This window comes from Rhinopithecus roxellana, chromosome 5 (assembly GCF_007565055.1).
Source record: "Rhinopithecus roxellana isolate Shanxi Qingling chromosome 5, ASM756505v1, whole genome shotgun sequence".
Classification (NCBI taxonomy): Eukaryota; Metazoa; Chordata; class Mammalia; order Primates; family Cercopithecidae; genus Rhinopithecus; species Rhinopithecus roxellana.
Window position 1 is genome coordinate 116,504,944 of NC_044553.1, and position 13,672 is coordinate 116,518,615.

Here is a 13,672-nt window from a genome sequence, read left to right on the forward strand (position 1 = left end):
GGTTAAAACTTCTCTTACTGTAGAAACACACAAGAAATGACATGACTTCCCTTGCTGTGTGAATTTGGAATTGTATAGATCTTATTATAATTTCAGCACTGCTACTTACTGGCTAAGTGATTTAGATGAGTTATGTGGCCTATACAATCCTCATCCACGATGCTGTTGTCAGGAATCGAATGCCTAGCCTGGCTCCTGGAGCATTGATGTTCATTAGTAAAGGACGGTGTTCCTGTTTTCCCACTCCTCTTTCTTCTCATTTTCTTAGTTACATGAAACTTCTTGACACCTCCATTGATTGCTAATAAGTTCCAACTATTGATCTCTCTGAGTTTTGATATCTTGCTAAACCTGCCACTGAGTACGTTAGCTCTTAACAGTGAGTTCAATTGACTTCCTGAATGTCTGACAAAGTATTGTCTTCCTTGGTCCGCTGCTTGGTGTCAGTCCTGGTTGCCCCATCTGAGACACTGTCTCTTGAGCTGTGGTCCCACGTGTGGTTGCCCTACTTCCACCAGCATAAAGCGTCATTGAGACGGGGATACTTCAAAAGTCTGGGGAGTTTTGTTTGCTTTTCTACAATTCAACGACTCTACTGGATGCTCAGAAGCCTTCCATTGTCTAAGATTGTTTAACAAATGGATGATCTTCACTGTCTTCATCTATTCTTTCCCCAATACAATAAAAAGGAAACCTCTACCAAAAGAGTAACGGTGACACCTGTGCTTATACTCTCAGTACGCTCTCAATTTAAATGTCATTTTATGGTCAAAAGATTGGCAGACAATATATGGAGGTACACCAGTTTTCCTCATGTTCTCTTTCAACTCAAGCATCTTACGGAGCTTCGCAGCTGTGACACGACTTCCACTTAGTGACAAAGTGGATAAAATCAATGTCCATTTCTGTGGTTCTTCCAGAGAGGCACAGGGATCTCAGCCTCCTAATGTTATTATTGTTGAAGATCCAAAGATAAGAGCTAGGCTTTAATATTCAAGGCCAGAATAGAAAGACTGGCTACTGGAGGTTTTTATACTTTCTGATTTATCGATTCTAGAAAGATGTTGTACAAAGATCAATATTAACACACCGAGATGTGGTTTAGCTGCTTTATATTTCATAGTTATGTAGATTCCTACCTCAGGTTGTAGATTTAAACATTTGTTGGGGTAAGACCTGCCTAAAACTAGTGTACTACCCATTTACTCTCCTTCTTTAAAAATCTTCCAACATTTGTTTCTGGAACCCTATTCTGAGACTCATTTCAAGGGAATTAAGTTAATGAAAAGTATTGTGTTTGAAGTTTTCTGTTTGAAATTTCATGAATAACTACCTTACATCTCCCAAAAATGTATGTATACACACACTTTAGTGTGTGTAAAGCAGTGGTTTTAAGCAGGGAGACATTTTGCCCCCTTTTTCCTTCCCCTGCCAGAGACAGTTGACAGTATCTAGAGACATATTGGGTTGTCCTAACTAGGTAGGGATACAATAGGCATCAAATGAGGAGCGGTCAGGGATGTTACAAAATTTCTTGCAATGCACAGAACAGTCCCCATAACAAATAATTTTATGACCCAAATGTCAATAGTGCTGATGTAGAGAATCCTTGTTATAGATGCTAACAAATCCATTTTATCCAGGAGAATGTATATTCATTTTATTTTCATGAAAGACTAGTTCACCCACCAACCAGTTGAGATATTGCCGAGTAGCCTTCTTTCACCGTCCTTCCATAACCTCCTCAATTGCACACCAAAATGAGTTGTGTCAGCACAAATATCCCAGGGGATCCTGATCCACAAATAAGAAATAGTTAGCCCTGGCTTGCCGGGCTCCCTCCACATCTACTCAGTAGTCTTATCTTAAATTATAGTCCATGTACTGTGCCTGCCCTTCAGTGCCTGTTCCTTTCCCCTCTCCCTGCCACCCAGAGTACAGGATGCAGACTTTTCCCTAAATCCTATAATACCACAAAGCCCCTGCTCTCTGTATTATTCTCAAGGCCTAGCAGGACTTTTTGTGCTCAGGCAAATAAACATACTACCAATAATCCAATAAAAGCTTCACAGACATTGGATATAAACCACAGTGACGAGCAGTGCACAATCTATAACTGCTTGGTTCTTTTGTATAAACCCTGCACTTGAGCCTTAAAGGTAACACAAATCAAAGCTAATAAAAGCACACCAACATGGCACAAGTATACATATGTAACAAACCTGCACGTTATGCACATGTACCCTAGAACTTAAAGTATAATAATAAAATAAAACAAAATAATGATAAATAAAAATTTTCTAAAAAAAAAAAAAAAAAAAAAAGACGCCAAGGCCTTCCCCTTATTGTTCCTAATGGGTTGATTAACCCTACCTATGCCATCCCCCTAGTGACCACAGGATGTCTCTACTCCCAGATGGAAGACATACAAGCCAGCATATCGGGTATGAGGAAGGAGGAGCTCATTTCAAATATGCCTTTCATCATGATGGCTTTCCACTTGGTGCTCAATAGCTGCAGAGAAATAAACACCATCACCTTGGGCTGGAACTAGCCAATGTCTCATATTCCCAGAGACCAAATACAACACAACACTCAATCCTGGAGCTCATTTTTTTAACTGTATTTTCCAACTCTCAACTTTATGAAGGAGCTGCAATTAGTCTATGTCATCAGTGAAAGCAGATTAGAGCAGAAGAATGTGAGTCGTTTGATAAAAAGCTTGCCCTAAAGCAGAGGTAAGAGGAAACCACAGTTAGAATGTTCTTTACAGGAAAAACTCTGTCTTTGGTAGAATGACTGCAGGGTTTCACTGATGACCAAAACGCCAAGATTTTATTCTGAGCCACAAACTCAGATGTCTCTATGGGCCAAGCAGATCACGTACATGAGTGAAAAGGGGGAGATAAAGGGAAAAGCAAGAGGAGGAGTCTTTGGTCATCTGGATACATATTCCTTGCTTATAATCTCCCCTCCTCCCCTAGAGCTCTGCCAAGTTAGCAGGTAGAAATATTTTTTCATATCTTCCCATTTTTTTCAAAGCTATATAATGAAGACTTATTTTGAATGTAAAAGCTTCCAATTTTTACATATGGGTAAGTAATTGCATTTAGACAAAAAATGCATGGGCCAAAACAAACTAAAATATATCTATGGGCTGGATCTATTAATAGCTGCAAGCTACCAGGCTGGCACCACTCTTTACCCATGGCCTTGTATTCAATGTCTCCTTCTTGAAAATAAAGTTAGTAGTTAGTGTCCATTAGTACCAGGACCCTAATCAAGGCTTTACAGAGTACATTGTTGTATTTTTTAAGTTTCATTTTTAGAATCCACATACATTCATGGAAAGAGGTGGATGGCAGGTGTTCGGGTAATGTGTTGGCGTCCACTTTTGTTTCAAACCTTCTCCTATAGGTGTCACTGACGCTCTCCTTTGGGAAGGGCTGTGGTCATTGACCTCCCAATCCCCTTCATGGTAAGCCTTTTCTGATGATGGGCCCTGCCTACTCAGCCAGCCATAGAGAAACAAGATCACACACAGGCTTCCTTAACTAAAGATGCCAGTGAGCATCAAAGTCAAATGGGAGCTTCACATAGCCCCAGGCACCAAGAGATTGCCACTCTGGAATCTCACTCAGTAGGGTTTTGCTCTTTTATAATGTAACATCTTCTCAGCAGCTCCTACTTTTCAGAGCAGCCTTGCAGAAAAGCAGTTGGAGGTCTGTTTCTGTTAGCCAAGAACTCACACTCACAGCCTGCCAGAAAAGGTGATGCATCTGTTTATAAGCGAGGTAAGGAAAGAGCTTACTCTATCCATTGGAACAATCATTCCAGATGCATCTGGTGGGACAATTTTGGGGCTGACTGCAATCTCTAGAAATGCATTCTTCCCTGGGAAAACTATTAGCAAGGAGGCACAGGTGTGTAGGGCATTCAAACAGACCTTCCTTTTATTTCTGTTTGAATTTTTGTGAATATCTATTAACAATTTGCCTTCACATTGTTCCCCAACAATTGAAGCACAGCTGAATACTCAATAGGAAAATAGAAACTGGATTAGCCAATTGACTCCAGCTTCTATTTAACTACAATGCATGCAATGATGTCCTCATTAGTAATTATTTGGTGGAAAATATGTAAACATATAAATAAACACTATTTGAGTATCTCCAGATAAATTTTTGGAAGTAGGTAATCAATAATTTCTCATTACTTTCTTTTCTCTTGTCTTTCCTTTCCTCTCCTCCTCTTCCTCCAAATATTTGTAAAGCATTTTATGCATAATTCTAGGCACATTGTACCTCTAGGAAAGGACTTCCATTCATATGTGTTGACAAAAAGAACATTCAATTAAAAAAACTAGAAATGACCCCGGTGTGTTATTACATGTCCAATAAATGTTGCTGTTGTCATTTGTTGGGAAAAGGGAAGTCATTGCTAACTTGTAGTGGTCAGGAAACACTTTAAGAAAGTGTACAATTTGGATACATTCGGAGGAGAAATACCTGGGGAGGGAGTTAGAGGTGGAGTTGGGGTAAACATTATGAGGAAAATCTAGCTATGGGCTTTGTAGTAGTTTTGCTGCTACACTACGTTACTACAGATAGTTAGCGTGAGTTAGCAGAAAGACTGACAGATAATTAAAATATTGGGGAAGTTAGTTTGCCTCTCTGAGCGTCAGTCTTCTCATGTGTAAAATGGGAATAGTAATGCTTACCTCCATTGAGATGCTATCAATTAAGTGAAATAAGTAATGAAGTAATGTACAGAGCATGAAGCATGCAGCCAGGCCCTTTTCTGCACCTCCAGTGTAATAGATAAAATCATGGAGGTCTTTGTGTGATGAATTTGGACATATTTCTACTGGTCTTTGTTGATGAAAGTTATGATTTATAGGAAGTCTTTATTCTATATTAAATACACATAAACTACTTTCAACCATCTTACAAGTGGCAGAGGGTGAGAAACTATGTACAATATTAAATTTCACTTGGATTATTTGAAATTTCTCTTAATTTGAGCAGAACTAGCACTAGTAGAAAGAAAGAGCATGCTGACAAAATTAGTAATGCTTAAAAAGTGCTTAGATATCACCCCGGGGCTTTAGGGGGGTTGCCTGCATTATGTAGGAAAACAACTTCACTCCTAACCCAATGTTGTGAAGTTCTGAAGGAAGTAACTTACTGCTTGTTGAGGTTCTAATTACACATCACTCTTGTTTATTCATTAAAGGGAGTCTCCAGCAGGCCTGTATGTAGCCAGACTTTGGTAGTGCACTCCTAAGTACTTTATGCATCAAAAAGTAATAAAGTATCTCTTAAAATATGACATAGTCTAATTTGACCACTGATGTTGATAATCTGGCCTCTCTCCCTTCTTTTTTCCTTAGTTATTGAAGATCTCTCCCTTTTCCTGGACAGAACTCTTGTGAACTTCTTCCTTCACCACCCCCTGAGCTCCCTTATCTTCCATTGTTTACCTTCCATGGAAGAAGGTTAAATGTACTCAGTGGCTCTTTTGCCTCCTTAGCTAACATGAGAAGGATCTGTTCTTTTACCTGAACTCTAACAAAAGAAATTCCACATCTCCACTGGAGGTTTGAAATGCAAATAAACTGAGAGTAGTTTTCATGTCACAGATTTGGTTTCTCTGCTCCCTTCCCTTAGGAAATTGTATTTTTCTTTGCCCTGGCTTTTAACTGCTCCCCAGCCCTCCATCTTGCCTCAGGCATGTTGGTTCTCTGGCCCTTGTTTCTTTTTGAGATCATTAGATTTCTTTCATGTTAACTGTTGCTGCTTCCAAGACCCTCACCTTCCTCATTTTTCAGTGTGATTACTTTTGCTAATATGCTCACTGTCTACCATGCCCTTCCACTAAGCCTTCAGCAGCCTTTGCTCTGGTCCTCCAGAAATATTTCGTGAAGGGGGAGCTGACCTGGGACAATGCCAATTGAACAAGTGCCGCGGGCTGAGCGTGTGCCTCCTGGCCAATCAGTCTTCCAGCCCCCGTAAGAGCTCATTTCCTCCTGATCCTTGACACAAGCTTTCCTCACTTCATGAGTTTCTGATTAATATTCGGAAAGAATTTTCTCTGATGGCATTAGTGGGAAATCAGACTGTCAATTTATTTATATCCAGCCTCAGGGTAGAACCACATGTGTGGGTAAAGCTATTAGATGCAGAAAATACTCTGTGTGTGTTTGTATGTACACATATTGACTGGAGGTGACATTTAGAGTGGAAATCCATTGCCCCATGGGTTGGAAAGTGACTCACAGTGGGATATAAAAATGCCAGAGAAAGATCTGGTGTTGTGGCTAATGGAGGTCACATTTTCAAACCCTGGTTGATGGTTTTCCCTAGAAATGCTGTGTCCTCTATGGATAATCACAGTATCATTTATGAGTGGTCTTGCTTGGTCCAAACTTAAGGTGGTGGCCTAATCTCACATCATAAGGAAGCACATATCTCTCGTAAATCTCCTACTTCTGAGATTGACAAAATGGGCTACTGACCTGGGGTAGACCAGAACAGGGAATAGGGAGCAAGGGCTTCTGATGGGCCAGCAGTCATGGTGTCTTGGTGCGAAGTTTAGGGGAGCTAAGTTAGGGGTGCAATTCTCCTGCTTATTGAAAGTACAGAGATAAGATGCTCAATTTCTCTCAAACTCATTATTAGGACTGTTGTAAAAGTTAAAATATATACATATACACACATAAGTAGATATAATTTATATGTGTATATACTATATTATATATGCATATATGTATATATGTGTATGTATGTGTGTATATATTCATGCATTTATGTATGTATAATGAAAGAACATGATCAGCATAATAATCCAGGTTGGGTTGGATTCCCTTAATGTATTCTCATAGCATCCTATAGTTTTTGGTCACAGCACTTTCAAAACTGTAATGAAACAATTAATAATGTAATGCCTCTCTAGACTAAGATGATCATTAAAATGACTCCTCTAGATTAAGTTCAATGAGGGTATAGGGATTTTGTCTTTAGCCTGAGAACAATGTAACAATGTCTGACACTTGGAAAGAACTTACTATATATTTTTGCAAAAATGAATGAATAGTAAATGTTAATGTTTCTTAAGTCTGAATAGAAATGAACTCTATTAAGGATTTTCTGTGACTAATGGACATTGACACCTCTATTGGTCTGCTTTATTTTCATTCTGGATTAAGTAAGAGTCAACAGTATCCTAGGTGCCCATTTAATTTTTAACCATCTAGCAAAATGGAAATATGAACCCCATTTTATAGCTGTGACTCTTACAGCCTCCTGGACCTTGGTTTTGGCCAGTGTTTGTCATTTGTAGACTGACTCTTACTTTGACACATAGGTATCAGCAACACTCAGGATTGCAAATCTTATATGGGCATGTGGATACAGAAAGTCATAGCCAGAGTTCCTAGGCTGGTGGGGGTTTCTGATATTTGGCCCATCACCCCATTAATAATTTAGCACTTGTTAGGCCATGCGTTTGGGATTTGATTTAGGGAAAAAATGTCACAGAAACACTAAGGAGAGCAATCCTCCATGTTGGCAGGTAGAGATAAATCATAGAATGTTAGAACATTCTGGAGGAAAGCTGTTTGGGATGTAACACCAAACATCATGCAGATTCAGTGGAGGTTATAGTAACATTACCTTCATTTATGCAGAATGTGTGTTGGCTGGCTGTACTACACAGAGAGCAAAGGTGGGTATTCACAAAGACAAAAGTAAGCCATGATCTTTTAATTAAGAAAAGTTCCTGTCTCATTTATTTCCTATTTATTCCCCCTCCATATCTGTTTCCTAAAAAGGGTCTTAGAAGACCTGAAGATTTCTAGATTCTTGATCTTTTTTCCAGAATTTACCTACCTGTTCCATGTTTCACTCCATCTGGCCTTGAACTTCCACTGAATGGCTATGTAGCAGTTATGCACTAATAAACAGTGCAAGAATTGGTGTTACTTTGCTTATTAATGGATACTATTTAAAGAGTCATTAATAGAAAGAGTATCAGTAATTGTCAGATTGATGGATGAGATGATTTGAAGCAGGGAGACTTTTGGCTTCCATAAGATAAGACTCTGCCAAAGGTGAGGACTGTGAAGGTAAAGGTGATACAATCTAGACCTGCAGGTAGATCTAATATAACCTCATCTATGTGACCAGTATTGGGATTTTCTTTTCTGTCTATAGTAACTGTTGTCCCTTTGCAGAATTTCAGCAGTATGCTCCTATCTTTTGCTACCTGCCGCAGCATCTTGAATTTCCAAGTCTCTTTCATTGACAATACATCCCAGTTCTTTTGCCAACCACAGGATCTAACCTGAACACTCCCCCTTTTGTAAGTAAGAATGAGACAGCTAAACAAGGTTGGAGGCAGGCAGGAAGAAGACAGTACTAATTGGAAAAGGTTTCATTAAAAAATAAAACATTTCTCCTCATTTGAACTGAACAAAGTCTGCTAACAAGTGTTCTGCCTGGTGGGGTTTCCAGTTGTTCCCTCCTGAGCACTTGAGTATCAAAGTTGTATGGGCCCGTGGTAGGACTGCTTGCTCTGTTGCCAGGGCAATTACAGCCTGACAGTGCTCAGGTCTGTTCCTGTTTTTATTACTATTGTTATTACTTACCTGCTCATGGACTTTGGGGGCCTCTCTACACAGATGCACACCCTGGGGAATCACAAAGCCACAGGCACATTTTTAGCCACGGCTTGGCAGTCCTTGGATTGATATGAATTTAGCATATTCCCTTTATCTAGTAAGCAGAACCATATATGTGTTTAGACTTAACTCCCACAAGAAAGAGGGTTTCCTGCAGAAAATGTCAGTTTTCCACTCCAGGCAAGGAGCAGAAAGGAGGGATGGCAGTATCTTCATTTTCATCTGAAAAGATCTATGGGGGCCAATTGACCGGGACTTCCTGCCTGACAATGGGCAGAGAGACATATTCACTGTTAAACTGCTTGGGTCCTAGACTTCCATTATTGCTACAGCTATACATAAATACATTTATAAACAAACATACAAATAAATAAATTTACCCTTTAGAGCAATCAGAATGCTTTGCATTCTTGTGTGCACGTTCATGTTTCAAAAGGTAACATATACAGGTCTCATCCTCTCTTCAAATCTACTTGCACTTTGGTAGGTGACATTTGCTTAAAAACAGAGTAAAGTTTTAGAAACGATCTTTTTTCCCTTAAAGTTAATTGTATTACTAATCCAATATAGTCAATACATGTCTTTTTTAACTGATTTTTTAAGTTCAAACATTTTAAAATTAACCATTATTTTTTAATTTACTTATAGACTCAATATGAGTTTTATATAGCAATCTCATTGCTTTTAAGACCTGAATTATTATTTTCTCTGCATTTGGTCAGGTCTCATTTACTGAACTGAATATAAAATTGTTATATGCTTTTGGTCAGATATTATCTTTTAGATCATAACAGCAAATTGTAGCCATGCATAAATCTGCAGACTCTAATGTGTATTAGCCTCTCTTCCTGTTTATATTTGTTTGTTCTGAGTCTCTCCTTCTCCAAAGTATTCAGTCAAGCAAAACTTGAAGGAAAATAATAATAGTATCAATGAAGGAGAGTTTTAGTGACTAAAAATGCTCAGAACTTGAATGCCTACAGGAGCCAAGCAGGTAATGTAAATTCAGGGACTGAGAAAGTGTAAAACAGTATGTACTTAACTGCTTATGTTGCTACACCTGCTTAGCTCTTTCACCTTTAAGACACTGTGCAGGGACAAGCAAGCAAAAGATGTCTGTAAGTATACACGTCCCAAAGTCCTAACGCAGAGAAGCTTCAGACATTCAAGGCAAATCCTATTTTAGTGTATGTTTTACCTTCCTTAATAGGCATAAGATCCTTGGGGATTGACATTTCTTATTCCCGTCAATGATCCTTTAAATGTCCACCCTGGACTCTAAAATGACACCCTGTACCAAACACTGTGCTAGAGATGTAGAAATAAAGGCAGTTGTTAGACTGGAGGCAGGCACATGCGTCACCCTCAAGAATTGGGACCATGCTTTTTTTCCCAACTCCTAAAACAGAGTCATGTACATAGTAAGAGCTAATTCAATGGCCATTAAATGAATGAATGAACAATGGGCTCTCATAATTGTTTTCTGGAGATAATGATGCTCACCCAGTCCAGTTAGCAGAACTAGACTGGGTGAGCATCATTATCTCTAGCAAATAGTTATAAGAACACTGTAATTCTTTATGAAGCCAAGGACACCTCTTAAAGAGATACCCACGCACAAATTTACATGCAATAATAGGAGAATTACCAACATCCATGGACCCTCATTGGTCAGTGAAACCCAGTTAAAAGCCTTTTTGCTACAGCAAGCAAACAGAGAAACTGGAGGTAGGGAGCTGAGAGATGGTTCTAAGCGTGGTGACCATGCTAAGATCTCATCCAAGTACAGGGCTCCATACCAAGTTACTCTCGTGGCTCTGAGAATGTCACATTACTTCATCTCATGTTCTGCCCAATTTATCTGACTAGTCAAATGAATCTTTTTGGGGACAATTTCTCTATTCTCTGCCCTAAGCTCTAAATTTTCTTTCTTCAATTCAACTTCCACTTTCCATATAAATTATGTATAATGGAAATACTAATCTTTTATCTTACCTCATTCAACAACTTCAATTATGTAGAGGAATAAAAGCTCTGACTTCCCTTGAATGTCAGTTCTGAATACTTGGCCTTTCTGTGTTTTATCCACATCAAATGACCAGGTAAAATTGGAGAAAAATAAAGATTTCAGCTGAAAAAAAGAGAAGCAAAACTAAGCAAAGATGAGTGGCATTTATATATCCCTATAAATGTGCACACACACAAACACACATATTTGTGATCTGTGCAGATTCTGCTATGCCTCTGTGTGTAATATTACATATTGCATAGGTAAAAAGTGTCTGAAAAAATTCACTTTTATGGAGCATTTACTCTGTGCCTCCATGCAAGGCATGTGCACTTTATATCTCATTTAATCTTTATAGAAGCACTTAAGCGGTAGATACTATTTTCCCATTTTTAAGAAGAGGACATTGAGCTTAAAGAGCTTATGTAACTCGAAAGTGGTCATTTGGACAGAAAGTTGGAATTTAGATCCCAGAGAGGTGACTACCAAAATACTCCCTTTTTGCTACTTAAAGTAGAGAGATCTTGTTGGGGAGTGTATTTTGGAGCAGTACTACTCAAAGTATCTGGTCTATGAGCTGTTGATTCATTGGCTGCTACAATGATACAAGGAGCTTGTACTCACGATCCCAGTGCCCCCTTCATTGACAAAATCAGCTGAACTAAAAACAGATGCTTAGTTACATGATTGATTTATATTCTGGCTTAGGCTTCTTATTTTATCACAAATAAAAGTTCATAACTATTTCATAGGCAAATGCTAATCTGCAGACCACACTTTGTGTAGCCCTGAACTTGACTATGATGGTCCTCTTACCCAACAAAAACTACTAGCTATTCAGCATGACCAGTGAAGATATGCCTAGTGGACCACTGTCTTGGCAGACACCATATGGAAGATTAGGGAGGTACAGCTTCATATTAATATTTTTTCACCTTTTTGAAAATAGTTTTGATTTGTGTCTTATCCCCATCATCTTCCAAGAATACTGGATGGACTTGAATGAGCTGCTGTAGGGCTTGGAGGTCTAAGTAAAGGTTAGGATTGATATTCCACTGGTTTTCACTGGCGTGACTATACCAATTGATAGTATAGACAAGACTTCCACACCTGTGGGTTAATGGCCCCGCTCACGCCCACCAAGCAAATCCCCTACCCACTACTTCACTATCCTGTTCTTCCCCACACTTCTTCCATGATCCCCCAGGACTTTATTGAGATTCAGAAACTGAAGGGTTAAAGCCAAACAAAGCAAAACTCAGCTCCATTGCTGTGGCCAGCTTCTGTTCTAATTGGTCATTGTCCTTTTCATTTTAGCTTCTCAAAATGATGTATGTAACCATGGGGACAGCAGCACCTTTCTCCTTCCCTCGATCTGTGGTTTTAGAAGGAAAGTGCAAAATTAGGTCTGAGAGAACCCATAGAGACCCAGGTTTAGAGAGATTACTCCTGCTAGTCACCACACAAGGTAGCTGCAGGTAGGTTTCAGAAGCCAGGGTGTGGAGCTCAGAGAGCAAAGGGCCAGAGAAGATGAGTACAGGGGACAGTGGTCACAACAGTGAAGGGGAGGGAGGCAGGCTGTTACTGCACAATACTGGGCTTGTGCATGTCTCTGGTGCCATAGAGTTTTTTGGTGAAGACATGAGAAAAGAGAGAGGGAATCTGGAACAGCAGAACTTAGGGGGAACATAATTTATGAGAAAGGCTAGTCTCCAGATCTGCAAAAGCTCTTGGTAAACAAATACATGAAGTGTAAAGCCTCTATTGAAATGGACAATTTAGTAGAGTCAGGGGACTATTTCTGTCACTCTGGCTCTAGTGCTACTTAATTACATAACTTTTTAAATGCAGTTTATGCATCTAAAAAAACAGAGTTTGGCTTGATCAGACTCTAAGCTATCTAATGATACAGCCTCTGATTCACATTTACCCTCTCTATGCATCCTCAAGAAAGACATGGACATGTAATCACAGAGGGTCTAGCTGTCTGCTGTGGCCATTCATGGTGTAGGGACAATTTCACCGATAAAAGACCCAAAGGAAGGTCCAGCATAGAAATGAAGGACACGTTTGAAGTCTAGCCCACACCTTCAGCCCTGCTATGCCAGTGAATATATGGCCTTTTTTGCAGTTACTAAGGAAACAATTGTCAGTAATGGATTAGGAAACCTGGGCTGAAAGGACACACACAGAGGGGGCTTTGTGCAGAGGAGCCCATCAGATGAAATCTGGCAGAGACACCAACATGCTTAGTGATTGATCCAGTCCTCAGCATGAAAGCATTAGAGTCCATTTGATCAGGTCGATAAGTGGAGAAGCCACAGAGCCCATCCACCAGTCCTCATGCTTTCTTCTCTGCTACCTATTAGAGTTCACAGATCTGCATGGCTGGATTGACTCAGTTTTAAATTCTCTGTTGGATGCGTGTTGACGCAGGGAATATACACACTTAATTCAAGTTCAGAGCCTCTCCAAACCTGTTTAAAACTCCAAAAGTCACTGTCTTTCAACTCATGCTGGCTCTTTGTAAAGGTTCTGAGAATGTTTGGAGGGACAATACTAAGGAAATAGATGTCTCATTGCTATTTCTTCACCAGACCTTTTCATTGGGTGTTTACCTCCCCTGCCAAGTAGACCCAAGCCTAGTGAACCCAAAAAAGTTAAGGGGAATCTAGGTGATACCAGGTAGTTCATGGGAAGGAAAAAGTAGGAACCTTAGAAACTAGATAGGCCTAACCAGCTTATTCCTTTGCCTTTTGTTACTGAGCATTTAAATTAAAATATTAAATTTAAATTTAATGATTTATGAAAGTTAATTTTAAATTTAATTTTATTTATAGATTTAAAATCACATATTACATAAAATAACATCTTAATTCAGCTATACTTCTTTCAGGCTTACATGCATTGCCGAAGGAAAGAATGACTAGCAAAAGCAATTACGTAATTTGTGGATTTAAAAAAAATAAGGAAAATGCACAAAG